This window comes from Agelaius tricolor, unplaced genomic scaffold, assembly GCF_023055355.1.
Source record: "Agelaius tricolor isolate 1412-34295 unplaced genomic scaffold, bAgeTri1.0.p SCAF_3, whole genome shotgun sequence".
In the NCBI taxonomy this organism is placed as follows: domain Eukaryota; kingdom Metazoa; phylum Chordata; class Aves; order Passeriformes; family Icteridae; genus Agelaius; species Agelaius tricolor.
This window is the reverse complement of record NW_027269263.1, coordinates 13,587,442-13,611,544: the sequence shown is the minus strand read 5'-3', so window position 1 is coordinate 13,611,544 and position 24,103 is coordinate 13,587,442. Positions and strand designations below refer to the sequence as shown.

General features: G+C 41.4%; 1 protein-coding gene across 3 annotated transcripts in view; it reads right to left on the bottom strand.

Annotated features, from left to right (window-relative positions):
- Window positions 1-24,103, bottom strand: part of RASSF8 (Ras association domain family member 8) — a 74,591-nt gene that overhangs the window by 27,002 nt on the left and 23,486 nt on the right. For all 3 annotated transcript variants that reach the window (XM_071422543.1, XM_071422542.1, XM_071422544.1), the window contains one exon: window positions 10,837-10,919. The gene's annotated coding sequence lies outside the window, so the exon portion shown is untranslated. The remainder of the gene's footprint in view (window positions 1-10,836; window positions 10,920-24,103) is intronic.

Below are 24,103 nucleotides of genomic sequence, written 5' to 3'. Positions count from 1 at the left end.
ACCAACACAGGAGTTTGTACAAGCACTGACGTGCAGGCAGTTTGGTTGTGTGTTTCTGGCAACAAAGGCTGCATGAAATGGTGCCTCTGGATAACCCAAAATTCCCCAAGTTGCAGTTTCCCAGACAAATTACCAGTTGACTTCCATCCAGGAACCCTCCACTGCCTAGAACATGAACTGCTGCTTGCACTGCAATTTCTCCTGCTGCAATACAGCTAACAATTTGGTGGGAAAAAACGAGGGAAAGAAACATTGTTCTGAAGCACGGAATGCTACAACTGGTATTTTGCCTAATTACAGAACATTTCTGACCTCTCCCTGAGCTACAATCTCTCCTTGAGCTGCAATCTTTACAGCACAGAAAAAACAAATTGTCTCTTCTCTTTGTAATGGTGAGAATTAGCTAGAAGGAATTAACTTGTTTTCTTTTGGGGGCGGAGAAGTGAGAGGAGGAGGTAAAGCATTCATCCACATTTCTCGTCAGCTCTTACAAAGATACACTTTGTTAATGGCAACTATTCAGTTTTTACCTGAAATAATTCTTCCATCTTGAAAATTTTATTTTTGGCTTCAGCATTTCAATTCTAAGACTGATCTCTGACTTCAGCAAGTGTGTTAAGCCTTTAGGACATGTTCCTGCACAGTGTTTTAATCTAAATCACATGTGACAATCTGAAGAAACCAGAGACACAACTTAGTAAAGATTTAACTGCAGCATAGCACAAAGCATTCATCCAACCTGGGATACAGGTGATGACATAGCTACAAACCTTGACCATTATTAACTGTGTCTAAAATTCTCATGGCCTTCATAAAACAGTGAGTTCCAACCAGCTGTCACAAACACAGATTGATGGCTGGAGTGATAGTGCTCCCATCACAGTCTGTAACACTTTGTATCTTTGGAGCTACCAGGCTTGAGCCAACTGTGCTGCAAAATATTTTCAAATCCCCACAAAATATTGGAAAGGAAGCAAGCCAGCAGGTAAGCCAGGGAAAACAGATGGCTTACTAAAGTTCCTTTGTATTTGGTTACTGCTGAGAGCATAACCTTGCATTTTTAACAGTAAGTTTCACACTCTTGCACTTGAATTAATCAACAGGAACAACAACTCTGAAATTAATACTCTCCCTAAGATTAGATATAAAAAGCATCTGAAGTCCACACGGACTGTGGCATAAAAATCCAAGGGTGTTTTGGAAATGGTGACAGCACTCAATTCAGAGTTTCAAGGATCCTTGCTTCTATTAGATTCCAGTCAGAGAATTTCTAAAGCAGAAATTTAAACATTTAAAACTTAAGAACATTATATTTAGGATATGTACCAGCAAATCAAAACAATATCTGATTCAGCACTTCTTTCAGCTCTTGAGACAGGATTTACTGTGGTACAAGCATGAATTCAATTCAAGCAGGCTTACTCACTAAATCCCAACCCTGAGTCTGTTTCAGGGTTAGGACTGAAGTATCACCTTCATTTTACAGACAGCACTCCTTTACCTCATTCTCTGGTTTAGCTACTAACCAACAAAGTGGCCAGTATGAAACATCACAATCCTAGAGAGGCAGGATTGAGTGGATTCATCTAGAAAGCCTCACTGGCAACCACTGTTGTAGGAAGGGCTGGATCATAGAAGTGCACAACGGTCACTTGTTTAAAGGGTTCAAAGGGACCTTAAAACCCATCCAGTTCCAGCCTCTGCCATGGGCAGGGACACCTTCCACTATCCCAGGTGCTCTGAGCCCCGTCCAGCCTGGCCTTGGACACTGCCAGGGATGGGGCAGCCACAGCTTCTCTAGGCAATGATGGCTCACAGGAAAGAATTTCTTCCTAATATCCAATCTAAACCCACTCTCTGTCAGTGGGAAGCCATTCCCCCTTGTCCTGTCACTCCAGACCCTTGTAAAGAGGATCTTCACCTTTCTGTAGGCTCCCTTCAGGCACTGGAGGGGCACAATGAGGTCACCCCAAAGCCCTCTCTTGTGCAGGCTGCACAATTCCAATTCCTTCAGCCTTTCCTCCCAGCAGAGCTGCTCCATCCCTCTGATCCCCTTGGTGTCCCTCATGTGGACTGGCTCCAGCAGGATAGCTGGTGGCAGCACAGGAGAGGTTCAGACAGCAGCTGGGACAGATTTATTCTGTGGCAGAGGAATATCCTTTTCCAGATATGTTAGCCAAGGAGCCTGCACTGCATATAAATGCTGTGACAAACAGCTCAAAAAAAGACATGTGCATTAAATAAACATCTCCTGATTCATCATCTCAGTTAACAGGCAGACATTTACTGCACTGTAATGTCTTCCAAACCTGTGTAAGTATTTGTTCCTCGTTAGTAGCAAATATATAGTGCATTTGAGAAAACAGCTTTATTACACACCACTTTATTAATAAACAGCAGCATTAGGTGGAAGTCACATCTGTACCTCTCTAATATGGTCTAAATAGTGTGTGGGAGTGAAAGAAAACAAAGAGCAGAGAAATAAGCAAGCTGGTTCATTGCAGGGGAAATATTTATACAAAAGCTACAATATACACACACCTTACTTCAAAGTTGCCTTAGACCACAAGATGCCCTGGCTTCGAAGGAGAGAAAATAGGTCATTCTCCAAACTGGTTCCAAGGAAGACACAGCTCCACCCGTTCAACTTTTCCCCTCTCCCTTCATGGCTTGTCCACAAACACTCACACCCAGCTGATGGACTGAAGACATTCATGTGTAATTGCCAATATTTACACTAATGAGGCAATGAGCTCATCTGCTCCCTTTTGGCAAGGCCTGCATTAACTCTTGGTTTTGTAGGGCTGAATCTGTTCTTTACACTTCACTCAAGCCCAGCATTTGCTTTGTCATTTGACTACAGCCATGCTGAGTCTCAGCTGTCACAGAGGTGTTTTCTGCACCTCAAATGTGAGCTGAGGGCAAATTCCAGAAAAAAAATATAAGAAACTTGTTACACTTCCCACATTTCCAGATATGGACCAAAACACAACACCTTCTTCCTCTATATTGTGGTGAACCTTGCATACAAAGGAGCCCATGCCTCCCCTTCCAAATTTGCACTGAAGGATGCAGGAAATAAAATACATCCTGCAACTGAAATCTACTTAAATATGAATTAATAGAAGTCTTAAAAATCAGTTAAGCACATGGTTTAAAGCCATGGTATGACATGATTACTGAAATCTCACTGTAATGAAATGCAATTTCTGAAACAGAAACAAGGTGAGGCACTTTCAACTTAAGCAACATAACTGTTCCAAGAAATTATAACCTCAAAGCTCTATTCAGTGAGCAGCTACATTATTCATTAAACATTACCTAAGAAATTTCAAGTTGCTCTCCTGGCAACCTAGAAAAGTCTGCAAGACAGAACAGAACTTATTATGATGAGGAGTCTTTAAACAGTTAAGCAAGATAAATGAGTGGGGGGAACCCATCACTTTCTAAAATTTACACTTGGCTGTGCTTACTTCCATATTTCCCCAGGCACAAAAGAAATTCTTTGCTTCTTCTATTCTCTATTTATAGGACTCAGCTGGATCACTTAAGTATTTCCCCTCTCTTGACAATTGTGAGCTTGGCTAATTTTATTAGAGCAAAATCTGAGGTAATCATAACACACAGCAATAGCTTATGGGCGGAAATACTCCAAGTGTATTACTTAATTCATGGAATTATGGAACATGTTAAGGTGGGAAAAGTCCATCTCATTCCCATCCCCCTGCCATAAGTAGGGACACCTTCCACTATTCCAGGCTGCTCCCAGCCCTGTCCAGCCTGGCCTTGGACACTTCCAGGGATGGGGCAGCTTCTCTGGGCACGCTGTGCCAGGGCCTCACCAGGAACAATTTCTTCTATATCTCACCTAATTTCCCCCTCTTTTAGATTAAAATCCCCAAGTTTTCAGTCTGAATTCCCATAGTTCTGTGGCATTGCCACAGGCACCTCCAAGAGAAGCCTACACCACTTTGGCTACACTGCACAGAATGAACACAGAACCAAATTCCACTTCAGGAGATGAGGATGCTTAAGTTCGCTATTCAGCTGATAATTTTAGGGAAACTGTTACAAACTTTGTACTTTCTGAACCACTAATTCTCTAGAAATGTTACTGAAACTCACCTAAACTCTAAAACTCACTGGGAGGAATAAGAAGTGCAGATATGAACATCATAATAAATACACTTCCCCTTGGAAGTCCAATAATCGTCACTTATCACATTCATAGAAAGACCCAGCAAAGAGCTCTTTAGGAAAAACATGATTCTCTGCCAAAAAACTGACAGCAATTAACAGAAGTCAGCCAGCAATGCCAATGGAAAATGGAAGTTAGGTCAAATTCAATACGGCAAGGGGGAAAAAGGTTCTTTTTCCTGCTCCTGCCTTCTTTCTCCATGGCAACAATTTTTAAACCAGCACAACTTCCTATGTATTGATTTCCCTCCGTATTTTGAGACAGCATCTACATTTTGCACTTTCTGAGATGAAGCGTTTCACTGCTGTCCATGCAGTCACAGGCTTTCATGTCAGCTCCTAATGGCTACATCCTCCTCCTCCTCCTCCTCACTGCACCCTCAGCAACTCCATTGTGTCCATTTGCCCAGCACGAGCATGTCAGGACAGATTTCTGGAGTCAGCAGACTTGCCAGATGCAGGCAGAGCAAAGCAGCCTCCCTTCTCTTCACTTGATCACCTTATTTTCCCTCAGGAAGTCCTTCCACACTGATCTCTGCCCTTCTTATTCACTTCTTGCTCAGTTTACCCAGGGACTCTTTATGGCTCACTCATCAGAGTCACCTCAGAAGCACACATGGAAGTGCAACTCCACCAAGTTACTGGGTAAGTCTCTTTATCCTCCTTCATGCTGTCCCTTAACCCACTTCTGCAGAGCACCCACCAAAACACAATGGAGCAGCAGGTGAGACCCTACTGCTTTTTGGGCTGATTGAGCTTACTCTATCCACCTCCACACCCTGGGCAGGGTGCACCTTCTCTCTGGGGGTTCTGCTGCCTTTCAGAGAGGCCAAGACAAGCACAGTTCTGCTTTAAAAAGCTCCTGCAAAGCACCCAGATGAGGGCAATGTAATCAAGACCTTCTGGAAGTACACTCATCCCTCCAGAAGGAATTGTATCATCATTCCTCCTGTCACAGGGGATCTTCACCATTTTTCCTGAGCTTACAAGATGCCTGAGATGCCAGACACTGGTACTGAAGAACACAGAATTATTAAAATTGTAGAAGATCTCCAAGATCATTGAGTCCAACCGCTGACCGAACACCACCTTGTCAACTAGGTGCCAAATCCAGTCTTTTCTTAAATGTCTCCAGAGATGGTGACTCCACCACCTCCCTGGGCAGCTCCTTCCAATGCCTGACTGCCCTTTCAATGAAGAAATTCTTCCTGAAGCCTTCCTGACATAGAGTCCAAGTTAACCAAAAGAGCATCTCAGCACTGCTGCGTGAACTGCAGTGATGAATTCTCTGGGTTATCATCACACTGCTTGTGAAGGACAAAGCCTAGATTGCATTTCTCTTTGGAAGCAGAAGAAAAACCAAAGAAAAACCAAGAGATCTGATTAGGACATTTTTAGTTTCCCCTGGTTTTTCTTACTTAAAAGCACTGCAGTATCTGTGGATTCTGTTTCTCCACAGAAACAGGAGAGGCTGTGCAGTCTGGAGAGCCACTGGCAGCACTGAATAATAGACAGGGTTAAGGATTTAGAACTGTGTGAGGGAGCTCAACAAAAAGAACCTGGCCAATTTTCTTTTAAATAAAACGTGGCTGTTGGAATTTCTAATCTTTATTGATTATGCAGCTATGGAAGTGTACAATACCAGGTAACATCAGGAGGCCAGAATGGCTTATTAAGCAAAATTACCTAGCAAGCAATCTAAATCCTGGAAAGAACTCAAGGGGGAGTGCCCACAGAAAGTTTTGCTAATCATAAGATGGTAAGCAAATAAACACCTAAAACTGTGCAAAATTTAAAGCTTTAAATAATAAAAACATCCAAAGCTTAACATTTCAATTAAAATTCAACTACATGAGTTTCCTCGGACCTAGGAAAGGTTATATTAAAGAAATCTTATATTATTCTTTATAAAATTCTTATTTATAAAAGTACAAAGTCAGGCTTACCAAGTGAGGTAAGCCAGGCATTCACATTTCCCTTCCTATTTAGTTATGAATGACCTGAATATGAACTTGAAGGTATTTATAAGATTTTTGCAATTTGACAAATGAGATGCATTTGACTTCATATAGCCACTATTTTTCTTCCTCACTCCAAGATATCAAATACTAAAAGCATGTTTCCTTAACAACTACAATTCAAAACATAAACCTTTATTTCTTTAAAGCCCAGAAATTCTCATTTTTAAACATTGTGCAACTATCCTTTGTAGGAAGCAGTCTGCAGAACTGCCAAACCTACATGGAACAAAGAGAAGAGATTGTATCAGAATGACATGCCTTCAAAAAGCTGAGTTTCTTTCCTGCCAGAAAGAGAAATGACTAATGTGCATTGTAATTAGTGCAAGAAACAGTACTATCTTTGCAGTTGCAGACTGGGAAAAACTACAGTTTGATGTTTACACTGCAGTAAATAAAGTGGAAAAACTTTTGAGTTGGGTAATAAGCACATTTTTCCTCTCAAATGTTTAATGACAGTGAATCATTAAACACCCATGAGGTGAGGTCTTCCCCATTTTGCTACTACAAAGATTAGAATTGCAGAATTCCCTAGTGATTGATAAATTAATAAAACCCAAACAAAGTTATTTTAACTTTGGAGTCCACAGGAATTGCATAATTCTGTTTTTCCCACTGTTCTACAGCAAGTGAGAGGATGCAAACCTTGCCAAAGCTTGATACATTTATTTTAAAAGAGGGAGGAAATGGTTTGCCTGCAACACCCAGGGCTTGGATGCAGCAACCCACGTCTCAAGAAGCAAATATTTTTGAAGCAGAAAACCTAGGGACTACTGTCTCTTCATGTAAGAGGCATTTCCACACACCACCCCCCCACCATTTATTATCAATACTTCTGTCCTTTCCAGACATCCTGTCTCCACTTACATTCCATTTTCAGTTTGCCCTCAGCTGGCAAGCACAAGATGAATCCCAACTCTGAAAAACCACTGGAAGAAATTTTTTTTCCCAACTATCAGACCATTGTATTTCTTCAGAAACACTTTCAAAGTATTCAACTTGAAATGCATTTCAAATACTTGAAGTACTGCTGTTTCAAATGCAAAGAAACCATTCAGATGTGGATATAAGATCCAAGTTTTATGTAAGGACAGATTTACACAGGACTGTAAAGCAAAGGAAAAGTAGCCTTGAATGAGAAATCAAGAAACCACGCTTAATAAAAATGTGACCAAGTGAGGAAGAGGAAAGAAATGGATGCACATGCCACAGTATCTTCAATTTCAGGTCTGCCACCCCACCAGTCTGAACAAGTGCAACACAGACAGCAAGGAAACAAGAGGCACTTTGTGCAGTGTGAGGCTCTGGAGTGGGGAAGGGAGATGAGAGATGAAAAGTATCTCTTGTAATGCAAAGAATGCAGCAAAACTCAAGGATCCCAGCAATGCCACTGTCAAAGGAAACTTTCTTTCCTGTAGTGACTCAGTGCCCAGGCAGCAGGAGAAAGGTGTGCATCCAGCAAAGCTGAGACAGGCAGGAGAAGCAATGAGAACCTGAGAGGCAGCACTTCTCCCTTGAGAGTATTCCTCACCTCAATCAGAACTCAACAGCACGTCAGAGCAAAATTCTCCCTGAGCCAGAGGGAGAATTGCTCTCTCAGAGAGCACCCAGGAACTTCTCCCACCTATTCATGCCTGTCAGTAGATACCAATCAGAGCTGAAGGGCAGAAAATCATGAGCTCAACGAATAGAGCATTTTCTGATTCATGACCTGGGGCACTCGGATGAAAAAGGAATTGCACTCTGCTTCCATGGTTCTGGAAGGGAGCACACTGGAGGTTTTTTAGCCCAGCCAGCAGAAGTATCTGCCCAGCTCAGGTAGGTCAAAGACATCTAAATCATGACAAACATAGGCCACAAAACAGCTGGAGGATACAAACTGTCAGTGCTAAAAAACTAACAAAGGCTGGTTTTGTTGCTTATCAAACATCCCAGAAAATGCAATATCACTATGCAGAAAAACATGAAGTAGCATTCTGCGAGTGAAAGCTCCTGAAGTGAGTCTTAAAACAACATTTTTGTCAACTGTATTAAATACTGTCTTAAAGACTTTGTGTGAGTTAATTCAATTTAAGGTGTCATTAGACTTACTCTGAACTTCAAAGAAAAAGTTACATCTATTTTTGTCCACTTTTCATATTTAAGGTTTTAAGTATTGAAAGAAAAATATTTCCTAAAGTTAACTCCTCTGATTTGGTGTCCAATTGTGTTGCCAGAGTAAGTTCTGTTCCTTTTCTTCATTATTTTATTTATTGATTAAACTGAATAAAAGTGGATTGATTTTTTTTTCTTAAAAGTACAAAAACCTATTATTACTCCATGATTTCAGCTGGGGAAAAAAAAGTTTTAATAAAACACATACTACAAGCTGACCCTGTCTTGTGCCCCAAAACAGACAGCAAAATAAAGTCATGTAACAACAACAAATTACATTAGTGATGCTCAAGGCAAAAAACCCAAACTGGTTTATTCAAAACAAGCAAAGGTAAATAAGTCACTCTCCCCATGTGAGGATGGGCAGGCACCATCCTGATGAATTTCCAGCAGGCAAATACCTTCTGCTCTCATACAATAAAATCATTCAGAGACAGTAACTCAGATGACTTGTTTCAAAGTGACAAATAAAGGAGTGACACTGCAGTCACCTGGCAGCCAGCCACAAACACGCTTCACTGGAAGGAATTTATTCAAAATAGAGTCAACAACAAATTCTTAAATATTTCAACTTGGCAGAAGAAAACCTGGCTCAACACCACTACATTCCAACCTTCCTGGAGCTCCAGGTTAACATACATATGTGTATGTGCTCTGGCTAAGTGTCACCTGAGAAAAACAAGAGACCAGTGCCTGTCCAAATCCTGTGTGCTGGTTCAGCCAGCAGGACTGTCCCCACAGCAGGTACCACCCTGCACACAAACCATCACATCCCTTTAGCAAGAAGATGTTGTTGGCTGAAGGCAGCAATTAATGCTCTGGAAATGTTTGCTTTAGAAACAATCCACTGATGTGCATTAAAGAAACACAGAACATAACGTGCCTAGAATGTAGGGCTGAAAGTGCTTTAATGAATAACCCAAAACTCTCAAATGAGGCAACCTAAGACAAATCTGAAGCCAGACTCTAGCCAACACAGCATTGTGGGTGCTGTACATTTGGACAGATGCATCCACACATCTGTAGCACTCTCCAGCAAAGTTCCTCTCCTTACATACAGTGCATTTTCTATATGTGCATTGATATTTCTACTAGTTCTACCCTGTATTAAGGATAATGAAAGAATCTATCCAATGCTGCTTTGCTTCAGATTTTCCTGTAGTAAGATAAAGCTGTTGTACCTTTATCCTTATCTGTACCTCTGATACACACACCATGGGACAAGCTGTCATTGCAGCAAATGAATAAGGCATTTTAATTTATTTTGTTCTATTGGTCCCTCAGCTGGTACAGTTATCAACAAAATACTGCTATAAATACTGCATTTGCAATAGAAGGAGTGGTAAAATGGCATACACACACAGAAATTAAAAAGGTGGTGTGACTGCTATGAAAGTCTATCACTGAGAAGCTGATGTGTGCACAAAAGGTAAAATAGCTTTAAACAAGGCCTGTAAATGGTGACAAGCCAGAGAAGAAGCTGCATTCTCAGTTTTTCTCACTTGCTTCATCAGCCTCATCTACATCACAAAACAGGGGACTCAAAAAATCAAACCAATATGACAAATAAACCAATGCATAATCTGAAAGTATGTTTTGGTTTTTTTTAGTCTAAGTTCTGATATTTTTCCTGTATCAAGGATTCATCATATTGTCAGGAAAAACACCACCTGCTACTACTGTTTACTTTTCCTGACAACTTTTTTTGATTTTTGGCAATGTCTGAGCGGCCGAGCTGGGGACAACTCCTTACAGTGAAACACAGAATCATTAAGGTTGGAAAAGATCTCCCGTATCACGGCGTCCAATCTTGGACCAAACACCACCTTGTCACCCAAACCAAAGAAGAAACACCAGTTGTTTCTTGAACACCCCCAAGGATGGTGACTCCTCCTCCCTGGGCAGCCCATTCCAATGCTTAACCAGCCTTTCAGTAAAGAAATTCTTTCTCAAGTGAAGATCTACTGCCCAGGATCATCAGACAAGAAGAGGAGCCAAGGACAAAAGCCTCCTCTCATTTCACACTCCGCAGTGACAGGTTAGCTGTGGGCCTCGCTCTTATACAGCGGGAAGCATATCCATGGAGATCACACCACCACAGGAGAGAGAAACTCAGCAAGTCTGCCCAGAACACAACTGGTTAGAGAAAACATTGCACAGAGCAGGGGAACTGGGATCTTACTCAGATTACTCATCTCAGGAAAAAAGGGGGAGTGATGAACTTATGAAGCTGCCCCATCCCTGGAAGTGTTCAGGGACAGGTTGGACGGGGCTCTGAGCAACCTGGTCTGGTGGAAGGTGTCCCTGCTCACAGAAGGAGGTGGAAGGAGATGGTCTTTAAGGTCCCTTCCAACCCAGGCCATTCTGTGACTCTAAGTTTTTGAGTTTTTGGAATGCTTTATGTGCAAGTACTTTCAGAAGAGAGCAGGGAAACTCTTTCTTGGAGGGTTTTGGTGTAACTCCTTACCTGCAGATAAGGACAGAGATGTCTGCTTATGCACAATCTGCTACTCCAGGCATCAGTGTTCACTCTGCTGACGAGGGCAGTTCCTAGAAGGAAAAAAAGAAATATTGTTATACATTAGTGAAACAAACTTCTTGAGGATGAAGTTCTATTCCCCTTCCTTCCTTTAATGTTTTGGAAAAACACCATGTTCACCTGGCACCTATAGATCTACAACAGCCTGGTACATACAAGCAGTATTTTATTTTTGAAAAGTTAGTTCAAAAGAAACTTGGAACACTGCTCTTTATTTGCTGCTTCTTATACCTGGTATGACATGTTCCTGCTATAAATAACTAAGTGTGGCAAACAACATTTCAACAGCTTTCCAGAACATTAGAAAAAAAAAAAAAAAACACCAAAAAAAACCCCTAAGAACTGTATTAGGTAGTCACGAGCATCTACCACTGGTAAATTGTAAATATTGTGAAATAACCTTCTTTCCCAATTTTCTTTTTAAGGAAAATAATCCTCAGACTGGAGTGCTTCCAGTGTATAACCCTCCAAGTGCTCTGGAGCTGCACACTCTGACTCCCTCACAGCAGTGAATCACGAGCAATGCATGCACAATCAGCCAAACAAACTGGGCAAAAGGTAACAAATCCCAAACTGCTGATTAAGACTAATAATCAGCTTGGAAGGGATGCTTACTACAACAATGTTTAACAGCATCATTGTGACAGACATTGCCTAATATTACGGCACAGCCAAGGAGAACATGTGAGATGTGGTTATTTTTAAGCCTTCACAACCAAAGATTTTCTGAGTTATATTTTAAAGGAACTTATCTATTACGTGTAACTCTACATGGGAACTTTATAGAGTGCAGCATGGAAAAACAGCTCTAAATCTGAAAAACTTCCCACTGGCATTTCAGCATCTCCTCTACCACCCTTGTCAGACACTGAATTTTGTCTAGACAAAATGTTTGTCTCCTATTATCTGTCTGATGGAAAGATGTAATAAGTACCAGTTCCAGCATAAGAACATCATAAGAGTTCCGAAAACAGCAAAAACCTCTTAAAGATCTGGAAAGAAGGGAGGTCTGTAAAATACTAAGCCATGCACACCACGCATCAAAGCTCTATAGAAGTAATTGCATCTCTCATTGTAGCCCAAAACTCCACAACAGGACATTCAGGAGCTCCAAAAGTCTCAGGCACATTATGATTTTCACCATGACTGACCAAATATGCAGCTTTCATTCACAAACTGATATTAATTAAACTTCTGGCTTGCCACAGTATGTTTTTGTGGTGTTTTGTGCTTTCCACTCTGCAGACTCACTAACATTTACTAACAGTTCACATAAGCCTTTAGCTCTGAAATGAACAGAATAATTTTTGGTGAGTTTATGTCTCTCAGCTGAGAAGCTGTAATTTAACAGAAGGAAGACATGTGTATTAAATCTCCTTAATGCATTTGATTGCAGTTCTATTAGAGAACATTCCTTTAAGTTCTCTACTCAGATTATTCACCACATAGTCAAACAGTCATAGAAAATGCAGAACATTCATCTAACCCAACACATCAGGATAAATCACCAGTGCTTGAGCCCCAGTTACTTACCAACCCCCACTTACACATGTTAGATTAGGAAAATAAATCTGGTTTTAAGATACAGATGGTAAATTAGTTAATCCAGAGGGACAGATGCTTGAATTTTGCTGAGGGAGGGAGAGATAGAGAAGAGAGAAATAATCACCTCACCTTAAACTATGAAAACTCAGCTTTGAGATGCTAAAAGTTGTCTTCACCTACTGCAAACTCATCAACTGCCAATAGACAAATAGTAAAGATTTCAATTACCACTGTTTGTTAATTACCCCAGGACACTATACAGATAAGAAGAGTGGATTCTGAACCTGAGAGTGGAGTGGCTGTGATGCTGATCCAGCAGCAGGGACTGGACACTTCCACTCCAACAGAGCCACATTATCTGCAGCTCTACTGAAACCCTAAAGCTCCTCTCAGACCACTCTGCAAACTGAGTGGGAAGGAGTAAGGATAAGAGCCACATTCTGTCCTTAGGGACCCCTATTAAATCAGATTCCCAACATCAGCCACTTCCTCTTTGTTTTCCTCAAGCCATATGGCTTCCTGACAAAATCTGTACAAACAATAAATCCATTAATCAAGCCACTGCTGGAGGAAAAGGCTTTCCCCCCCCCCCCTTCCCCTCATCAATCCAGACATTTTCATGGAGATGTTTTATGTATTTCATTTTATGAAAGTCCCAAGGAAAATACTAAAGTGGTCTTTGTTCTCACACCACAGCCCCAGTTCCAGTTCATACTTGTAGAAGGAGATCCTCACATAAAATGCAAAGAGATACAGGCATAGAGAGAAGTCAGTCAAACCAACAAGAAAGGAGTCCAGCCTAGTTGAATCTTAGCAGGGATACAGCATAAATTGCTACCTAGGTCTGCTGGCATATGGTCTCAAAAAACCAAAAATTACAAAGAAAACATAATTAACAGAAGTAGGTAAAATAAGAGAGGCATTATAAATCTACTCCCACAAGGCTCTGAGGAGATGCACACATGCAAATGCCACAAGTAGCTCAAAGGAAGAGTTTCTCTTAGGAGATGCCACAAAAAAAGGACTTCCCCACACGCAGGGAACTCCGTGGGAGGGAGGAAACAGAGAGAAACAAGATTTCTACTTCTTGTAGGTGGGAAACTCCCTTTCCAGCAGGTGGAAAGATCTCCCACTCCTCTGAAAGAAGGGAGAAGAACAATAAACCCAAACCTAACCAGGCTCATTCTTTCACCAAACTAAACATACACTTGAGGGACTGCTGGAAATGCAAACTTCCTGTTTTGATGATCTGTTCCATGCAGGCTTTTCCCAAAACTTCTTTGACTGAACTTTCATTAGTCAATAGTCTTCAGTGCAGGAGGACTGGGAAGAACAAGAAATAACTCTACAACTCAGGTGGTCTCTTGCAGTCACACATTTCTAAAGCAACTGTGACCCTTCCACTCACATGGAAGGAAAACAAGATTGGCATGGTAACAAATCTTTTTACCTTAAATAATGTTTTATTTTCTTCACGGCTGGTCTACAGCTTACTGGATGACCAAAACTGTTCCACAATTCATGTGAGCAAAAACAACCCTCTGTTTAAATGAAGTTCAGGAAACACAAAGCAGCTTACGACACTGACAAAGACCTTACAGGGAAAGTGCATTTTAAAAGGTGGGATATTCACTTTTCAAAACTTGGAGAGGGGTTGGTTTTTTGGTTTTTGTTTTTTTTTTTTTTTTTTGGGGGGGGGGTGGTGTTAGCAATTTTTTTAAATACAGGAAAGCAGTATTCTTGATTAAAAGCAGGAAATCTTTGAAATTACATCCCTTTCTGTCTTTGTTGAATTAAGCAACAATTAGCCACAAAGAAGAAAAAAATTACAGAGCTTAGAAAGTTTGAATCATTATCTCCAAGGAGACACATCTGTAATGTTAACAAGGTCAGAACATTTCAGTCAGTTCTTGTGGGTAATAGGAGATACAAGATGTTAGCTTCTGTTCCTACCAGGCAATGACAACTCTAAAAGACTGCAGATATCACTTGGAGCCTACACCACTATGAATTATTAGCCTTGAGGCCACAGCCTAGAAAGATACAACATCATATCCAAAGTACAGAGGGATTTGTGGATGCCTTGAGGTAGTGATGAAAGGTGTGTTTGTTTTGGACAGGGTGGTAAGGAGGATCAGGTGCTGCCAGCCAGGGAGGCCTTTTACCACATCTGGGGCAGATGGTCCCAATTATCTTCTCATCACTGCTAATCAGAAGTCATCCTTCAGCAGCTATATAATAACCTATGTAAAAATAAACCTGGGATTGGTGTTTGGCTTCTAGCAAGAGGAGAGCGTGCCTGTCACAAGTCAGTCAGTGCAGGCAGCATCCTGTCTTGGATCTCATTTACAAGCCTGGGGTATGAAGCTCTGCAGGTGCAAGACTGTGTCTTCGCATCAGGTCTGAAAACAGAACACAGGTAATGCTGACAAGAAAACTCCAGGGCACACCAGTGGGGAGGAAAAGGCAGTTCTCCCTCCTGCCAGTTCATTCTTCTGCCCTTTCTGACCCTATTGATAAACAGCATGTGCTCCCAAATTAACAGGATCTTAGCACCCTGCCCTGGCTACTGCTCTTACCTACAGGGACAAAACTGGTCCAAACTGAAAACAAGATATATTATCTGCAGAATATAAAGAGCATCAAGCTCTTCATGTCTTTACTGACTGAAGCCACTTGTTCATGTCCTCACTTGACTGTCAAAGGTGGCCAGTCATAAGATCAAAAAAATTTATTGCCTCTCTTCCCTGAGCAACCTAACACCTCAAATAGAATTGAGAAAGGATTTGTCCAGCCCAGACTTTACTGCACCATTAAGTCCCATACCCTGTATGGGTTAGGAGGAGCAACACCACTTACATCCCAGAAAAGAAGGTGCTTCTTTGTTACTGCTATTTAGCTCTTCTCAAGAAGAGGAAAAAACCGCATATCTTCAAATTCAGCTCTGAGCTACTCCTTATTTGCCCACAACACTGCATTCTAGTTCTTTAAGCTCTACTGTAGTGTTGAAAAGCAAGGGCTACAAAAAAATGTGTTGACACATAAATCAAGAAGAGTGAAATTAAAATTATGAAGCAGCTTGATGTAAAAGCAAAGTTTTGACTGAGATCTCCAGAGCTCTGCCTGTCATTTGTCTCCTTGCAAGTACGTGAAGGGGATCTGCTTTCCAGCAACAAGAGGTTTGAATTCATTTACTGTATTTCTGAGCCTTTAGAGTTACAGTTGTTGAGAAAAGAGAAGAAGAAAAATACTTGAAGCGATTTATTTTCTTTTTGCTTAAACAACACAGCCAAGAGAGCCCTGGCACATGAACTCAGAGGACATCAGAGCAGAATACCCACAGGTAGAGCACGTTGCTTTCTCTTCCTCCAAATGAACACTTTATTTTGCAACCCCTGTGATTAAAGTCCATGGAACCATTACTCCAGGATGAAAAGGGGGTGCTGATACAGCAGAGAACCATCAAAGCTCACCCACAGACTCACCTGCACATCCCACTCCCTCATCCTCGTGAAGCTGCACCTGGAAAACATCGGGGGAATTGCACAGAAACCAGGAGCTTCTCTTCTTGTCAGCAGCACCACTTTGTTTTTTTTCAACACAGGAGGCACTGAGATGTCACACTCACTGACAGGAGGAATGCTTTCCTCTGCTTCCTTCAGCAGCCCTGGAAGCAGGATGCTTCCAACAAGCTGCTGATCAGATGATTCCCTCCCAAAACACTGCCCTGGCCACACCGCTGTGGTTCCACACAGTCAGGCTTACTTCACAAGGTAATTATTCAACAGAACAACAGAGAAAGTCATGGCAATAATTTGCTTTGTTGTTGAAAACTTCTTTTTCACTCACAGTCAAACCCAAGTCTGCCCTTTGATTTAAAGGGAGAGCAGCTCCCTCACTTTACATTCCTGCCTTACCTGCACAATTTCACACTTGACTACTAATTCTTCAAACAGCAAACTCTTGCCATACCTACCTATGATTAAGCATTTTGCACTGGTTCTCAGAAAAGCATGTATGAGAAAGCATATTTAAAGAAAAACAGCAAGAGACTGAGTAATTCAGTCAAGCAGCATTAAGCAGAAATCAGGACTAGGCCTGGGTATTCACATACCCACTGACCTGTTTGGGTTGGAGGTTAGCTCTTGTTATTAATCCTAGTGGTTAGAACTACAGAAAGGCATTTGAAAGGAACAATTCAAGTTCAAACATGTATTTCATTGTCATGCACATCTCTGAAAAAGTACAGTTGGGCAAGTCATCCAGGTATTTAGGCAACATAGAAGGAGTAGCACACAAAAATAGAAGTATAATGATATGTCATTTGTTTTCATTTCTCTCCTTGAGGATATTTGACAGCAACTGAAAAAAATAATGGAATAAGATTCTGGTTTATTTCCATTTGTGTAGAAATGTAGAACTAATGAAAGACAAACCCAAATCTCCCTTTCCAGAGAAACTGTGGCTGCCCCATCCCTGGAAATATCCAAGGCCAGGCTGGATGGGGCTCAGAAACCTCGGATAGTGGAAGGTGCCCCTGCCCATGGCAGGGGGATTATAACAGGATGGGCTTTAAAGTCCCTTCCAGCCCAAGCTATTGAAAGAGTTTACGATTCCTTGACCGCTGAGCAGGTGTCCCTGCCAGCAGAACGGCTGCACTGGTGGCAAAGCAGTGGCTCACCATGCAGCCTGTGTCTGCAGTACAGCCAGAACCCAACAGCCCCTCCAGTTCGCTCACAGTCACCACCACAATTCTTGAGTAAACAATGCTCCGCTTTCTAGGCACTGCCAGACAGTTTCCATTTCCACATCATATCAATTTATAGGCAATTCTTGAGGGCCTGCTCTATTTTTGAAAATAATGAAAGACTGCTGTTATCTTTGCAAGTACAAGCCCTGTTCTGCTTCTCTGGGTTGTTTACACAGCATCTCTTTCTGTGATGATTTAGCCTGGTTTTGTATGAGCACCAAGGTAGGTTAGTTTGCAGACCCCACATCAGGAGCATAAAATAATTAAGAAATCAGGATTAAACAGTCACTATTTGTAAATTCAAATTCGTTCCATTTAGGATTAACCCAAGCCAGCAAAAATATCCAGTGTCAAGTCAGTTTCATCTGTAACATCAGCAGAACATTCAACATCACTCTGCATTTCCAAATAACCCTTTCAATACAAGACAGCGCTCACCCAAACCAGTGATTTTCCAGAAGGTCTAAAGGTTAACTTCAATTACCCTTTTCTTGGCAAGGAGTCACAAGCCACTGCTAATAACCCCGGTTCCAGACTTCTTAGAATTGCACAGGACAAAGCAAAGCATTCAAGACAGTGCTCTCAGCAGCAGCAAAACCTGGCAGGTGACAGAGAAATCCAGCCCCTGTTCCAGAGGCCTGCAGTGCTGTCTTTTGTGACTGCCACCTTGCAGGCAGTGCACTGCTGCAGCCTTCCATCTGATTCCACAAACTCATCTTTTCCCTGTTTCCAAAGCACACAGCTCCACTGACACTTGAAAGCAGAATTCTGAACTGTACCATTCTCTCTGCCTGCTCCATTTCTGTCTGGCCCATGTGGCACCCCTCAGTTCTGAGTGAACTGGGTCAGCAATCAAATCCATATTTGTAAGAGCCAGAAGCTCACAAAGAGTCCAGCAGTATGCATGAGCCAATGAAACTACACTGCTGAGAGGATAAAAAGAGCCTGTGAATTCCTCCCTGGCCATGCCAGTGCTCATCCACAAGGAAAGGACATCATCAAGACAAACAATTTTCACTCATGAGAGCCATAAAAAGCCCACCTCTTGGTTCTGCTTTTGTACACAAGGCAAAGTGCTCAAGGGCCAAAGAGATATATTATCATCAATACATTAAGAGATCTTTATTTGAGATGATGTTTTGAAAGCAACTCATGAATGTATGTGAAATATGGAAAAATGGACAACAACATGTAGTTTTCTTGTTTATGTTGAAGCACCCTCAAAGTGACTCAATTTCAGTATAAGAATAATGCAGTAAGTTTGTTAAGCAATAATTTCTTTCAGGTAAATTGTGTCTGCAAATAGCTTCCCTCTAATGAACTTCAAATGTCTTTAAGTGAAAACACACAGTGGCTAATAAGAGGTAAAATACTGAAGTGTGCAGCTGTTACATGTTTCATGGCTCAGAGGGCAGAGAGCAAAGCCAGGCCTGAAAGCTTGCAGATTTCCAGCTTGCTCCACAAACATTTGTCCTTGGGGAAGATGAGTACCCCCCATCAGTCCTTCATCCAATGTCCCTGTCCTGTGCCATCATGTTCCCCTCCTTGAGTGTGTGAGGAAATATTATCAGGACTCTAATACCCCATTTCTTAGTTACCAACCAAAGAAATACACATCTTACAGCAGCTACTGCTATTATATAACCACAGATTTCTTTTCATGTGGAGCTTTAATCTCTCACTTCATTATATAGTCAAGAGATGCCAAACTTCCTTTTTCTTTCCTTGCAATTACCCGTGAGTCAATGGAAGACAAACATGGAGCTGATTTTTGCTGGATTTACCACATTCTGTCCAATGAAATTTAATCAACCCTCTGTGCAACAAATTCCAGGTACACTTGGACCTTGCACAGGTGCAAGTGCAAGGCAAATGCGTGAGAGAGAAAAGTTAATTTCTCTATTGCAACCCACTGCCTCCTTTCCAAACAGCAGGAAGTAAAGCCACAGCACTTGTCTCTCTTGAGACTTAGGAGAAACCCTGCAGAAAGTGATCAAGGCACAGCAGTTTCAGAACTAATTACAATCTCTAGTTGGACACTTACTGGTTGTTAATTAGCACCTGGGAGAGACAAGGGCCAACTCATCAGCTACCAGGAAATGCCATTGATGCCATTAAAGTCTTTGAAATTTATTTATTTATTTGATAGCATAAAGGTACACAACAAGTTCTTGCTTCATCTCCTACTAAACTTAATCTTTGTCATTGGCAACACAACTCAACACTTCCAAGGTCACTAATAATCAAGAAGAAAGCAACACTTTACTGTCCAGTTCTACCATTCAGCTTATGGCAAAGACCGGTGCTGTCACTGTTAAATCCACCTTCTCACATCTCAGACCAATGGAAATGTAAAGAATTAATTTTAATGTAAACATTTAAACCAATTTTTCTTATACAAACACGACCCCTAACAGTCAGTACTTGAATTCTCTGAAAAAGGTGCATTTTTGGGGATGACATGCAAGGCATGGAATGGGAGACAAGGAAAAGCTACTGTAATAGATGACTGCTCAAATCTACTAGCTCAAATAAAAAAAGGAAAGCAACCATAAAAAAGGTTTTTAACAACAAAGAAGATAATAGTCTGGTTAAAAAATACCTTGTAAAGCAAAGTGAAAATAAATGTATAAAGCTTAGTGGCATCCCTACCTGTGGCAGGGAGTTTAGACAAAGATGATCTTTAAACTCTCTTCCAGCCTAAACCAGTCTATGATTCTAAATAGCCAGACTCTCCAAGCACTGGAACAGTGAAATGAGAGAAAAATCTTCATATACACAAAGCTTTCTCTTCACAAGATCTTCAAAGCAGGGAATCCTTTCTTTTTAAATTTTCCTGACTAATAAAGACCTCACATTAAGCCCAGAGTCAGACCAAGACAGAAGTCAACACTTTTATTCAAAGACCCTTCCTTACAATTTAACAACCAGTTACTTATTTACTTTTTTTGTTTGCTTAGTTTTGGTAGGGGACTGTCAGACTCATTACCTAAAACTGAGTGTTCAACATAAGCCAGACAAAATGGAAAGATTTCTTCAGAGTTCAAAAGCAGGACTGAGATCCTGCTGCCATTACCAGAAATAAACAGGAAAATAATCAAGATAGAGAAAAGCAGCAATAAAGCCTATTGTGCTGGTCCTGTTTTCAGACTTCTGTGGAAGTGTCTCTCTCCTGATTTAGAGCAGTGGCCAGCAAACCCCCAAATTCCCTTTGAAAAGGTCCCATGCACTCTGACATGTGGGAGGTCCAACTGCAGTTCAAAGCCAGAGAGCTGCAAGCACACGAGACCAACACGTTGTAAAGATCTACTGATACCTTTCAGAGTCCTGCCCAGTCAAGGCAGACCTGAAGCCAAGTGGCCAAAAAAACCGGCTGTCCTGATCTGCTGATACACAACACTAAATCTGGTTCTTTTGATGACTTTGCCATTTTATTCCATGTGTTTTATCAAAGCTCTTCTTTCAATCACATCTAAACACAGTTTGGTAAGTTCTCCTCCTCCCCAAACACAATTGTTTGCAAAACTGCAAACATTTTGTTTCAAGGCATTACAAATCTAATTCACAGAATCACAGAATGCCCTGGAATGGGAAGAACCCTAAAGATCATCCTGTCCCAGGCCCGTGCCACGGGCAGGGACACCTTCCACTATCCCAGCTGGCTCATAGCCCCATCCAGCCTGGCCTTGGACACTGCCAGGGATCCAGGGGCAGCCACAGCTGCTCTGGGCAACCTGTGCCAGGGCATCACCACCCTCACAGGGAACAATTTTGTCCTCATAGCCAATCTAAGCCTCCTCTCTATCAGTGTGAAGCCATTCCCCCATGTCCTGTCACTCCAGGCCCTTGTCAAGAGTCTCTCTCCATCTTTCCTGTGGGTTCCCTTCAGGCACTGCAAGGCCACAATGAGGTCACCCCAAAGCCTTCTCTTCTCCAGGCTGAACAATCCCAATTCCCTCAGCCTTTCCTCCCAGCAGAGCTGCTCCATCCCTCTGATCCCCTTGGTGCCTCTCCTCTGCACTCTCTCCAGCAGCTCCCTGTTCTTCCTGTGCTGGGATTTGGAGATGATTTTAGTTAACATTGACTCAGATCCCATCCAAATTACACAAATTCTGATGAGCTCTCACACTTTCAGTTTCCAGAATTTCAATGAAAACCAAGAAACAGCTAAATAAAGCCTTAGTTAGGATATCTTCTTTCCTGGGGGCAAATGGAATCCACCAACACACAAAACTTAGAAAACAGTCAATACCAAAGTGTAAATATTGCCTGAAACTAACACAATCAATGAAACAGCTTTTGAAACTGCAAATGTAACAAAGAGGCTGAACAGAATGTTTTAACCTTCTTTGAAAATGACAAAGACTAACAATGTTAAAAGGTTTTTGGAGGCTAAGAGATGCACAGCTTTTTTCTACAAAACGTCTAATGCTGACTCATTTAAAAATACTCTCTTGCTACCACATCCAAACAGCAGGTGGGTACACAACAACAACAGAGAGCTGAGACACAGAAACAACCAAACTGAGAGCACAAGACTTGCATAGCGACCAAACTCCATCACAAACCCACAGGACAGCACTACCTCTCAAAATTATTTCAGGAAAACAACGGGTTTTCTCCTTTATGTTTCCTACCACTTAGTGAAAGGCTCAGAAGATACCAAGTGATGAAACCGCCAGAACAAAAAGCTCAGATTTTGGGAGTACTTATCCCATGACAGGATAGCTGGGAGCTGAATAAGAAAATCCTCACTAAGTTTTCTGTATTTACTCAAGACACATACAGACCAGGAATTTGCTTGGCTCGTTCATCCCTTTGCTAATTCCTATAAGGACACAAGACAATTCCACCTCCAAAGAAACCAGCACAAAACAGCAATTACCTCAACATGCCTCAAAGATGCCCTTAAGCAGGCAAATATTTCCTCATGGAAATGCAATACAGGCTTCTAAAATTCCACTGGGCAGAAACAAGTATCACCAGAAGGTCTGCATTTGTATTCCTTCTGTTGTGTGCTTTGTTGTTCCACCATCAAGTGCAATCTGCACAGCTTACTCTTGAAGTTAATGCTTTGTGGAACAAAACACAAAGAACACTCAGTTATTAATAATAATCCTTAAGTATTATGTTAAGAACACACCAACTCAGTTGACTTAGCATAGTTATGCATTAAAACGATCAAAAGCTTTAAAGGACGTTTACATAGTTTCTAAGATTAGCCAAACACTAAGTGCAAATCCCACTTCATGGTGAGAATAGGGGCAATTTCTCAGTACATTAGCAACATCTTAATTTTTTGAGTTAAAAGGCACATTCAAGCATTTTTACTAGACACTGCTGTTTATAATCACTGGACAACATCTGAGTTCAGGCAATCTCTTCAGCTGGAAGAGACATCTATTGCAATGAAAATTTTATTCAGCTTCATAAAAAGCATCAACCTACAGCACCCTTTATAACATAATACACCAGTTGCACACAATATTAAATTCAGCTGCAGTGATTGAGAATCCTGTTTGCTGACAGAAGCTCAAAAAATAATTCATTTTTCACCTGATGGATTACAGATAAATCACTCTATACTGTAGACTAGTTCTCTGCCACAGCACCAACTCCCTATGTTGAGACTTCTTTCTCTTCCATATTTCTAATATCAGAGTTTCCAACTAAACTGCTGCTTAGGTAACTTCTGGAGTTGTATAAACAAAACGACATTCTACAAATTGGTTATGAGGGCCTAACCTTGACTTGCCAGGTGGATGCTCTGTGCTAAAGAAAACACAGACCAATGGGGTGACAGTCCCAGGCAGAAGCACTTTTAACTTCTCACCAGAAAGATCTCTTTTGCTCCCAAAATCTACCAGTTTTGGGTTAGTACTACTTTCCTTTGCCAAATTTCCTCCAGGAACACTGTAGCTCCTTGTTCTTTGTGTTAGTCCAGGTCTGTGAGGCACCAAGGAAAAGAAGAGATGTAGAGGCCAGGTAAGCTGTTTTAAAATGATTCTGCAAGTACATGACTAACATGAAAGTTAGTAATTCTGGCAAAAGGACTACAAAGCATTCCATCAGGTTTTAGATTTTTCCAACATCCATGGGAGGCCCCCAGACACAAGGGGGAAAACCAACACGAAACAAAACAACACAAGACTTCCACCACTGTGCTACACAGGAATCAAACATGACTCACTCGCTGCTTATCTCAGCCTCCTATCAGCATTTTCAGGAGCAAGCCTTCCCTGACCACAAGTAACAGCCTGCTAGAACTGAGAGAAAAATCTAATAGCTGACCCACACACAAAAAAACCAAATCCAAAACACAGCCACACCATGAACCAAACCTTAAAAAGATTTGACACATCACGAGGAGAATGTGCTGCTTTAAGGAATTAAGATCTCCACACCCCACTGTGCTGGTGGTAGAAATTGTTCTTCAGGCATTCATTCACCAGGAAAATGGGAGAGCTACTAACGGCCAGAGCAGGAGTTCATCAGGAGAAAAAAGCATTATACAACCTGGAACAACGTTGCAAGTGATGCAGAGAGGCCTTGGAAATCCAGATGTTCAGCAAAACAGCCCAGGAGTGCCACATTCCCAGGCACTGGATGCACCAATGCTTGTGGTACCTTCTCTGCAGAAGCCAAGAGCAAAGTGAAACACTACTTTTTTTGTTTCAGAAGATGAATGAAAGTTTAATTAGCCCAGATCTTCAGAGGAGGAAGCTAAATTTTTTAAAGCCATGTCCAACAGTGATGAGGATTAGGAGTAACAAGAGTTATCTATATTTGATGTGTAGCTGAGGAACAAAATTATCAAACTCCACCAACATTAATACAACCAGACACTCCTGTTGTTCATTTTTCTCAGTTACATTTTAGAAAGGACTTTTTTTATGATTA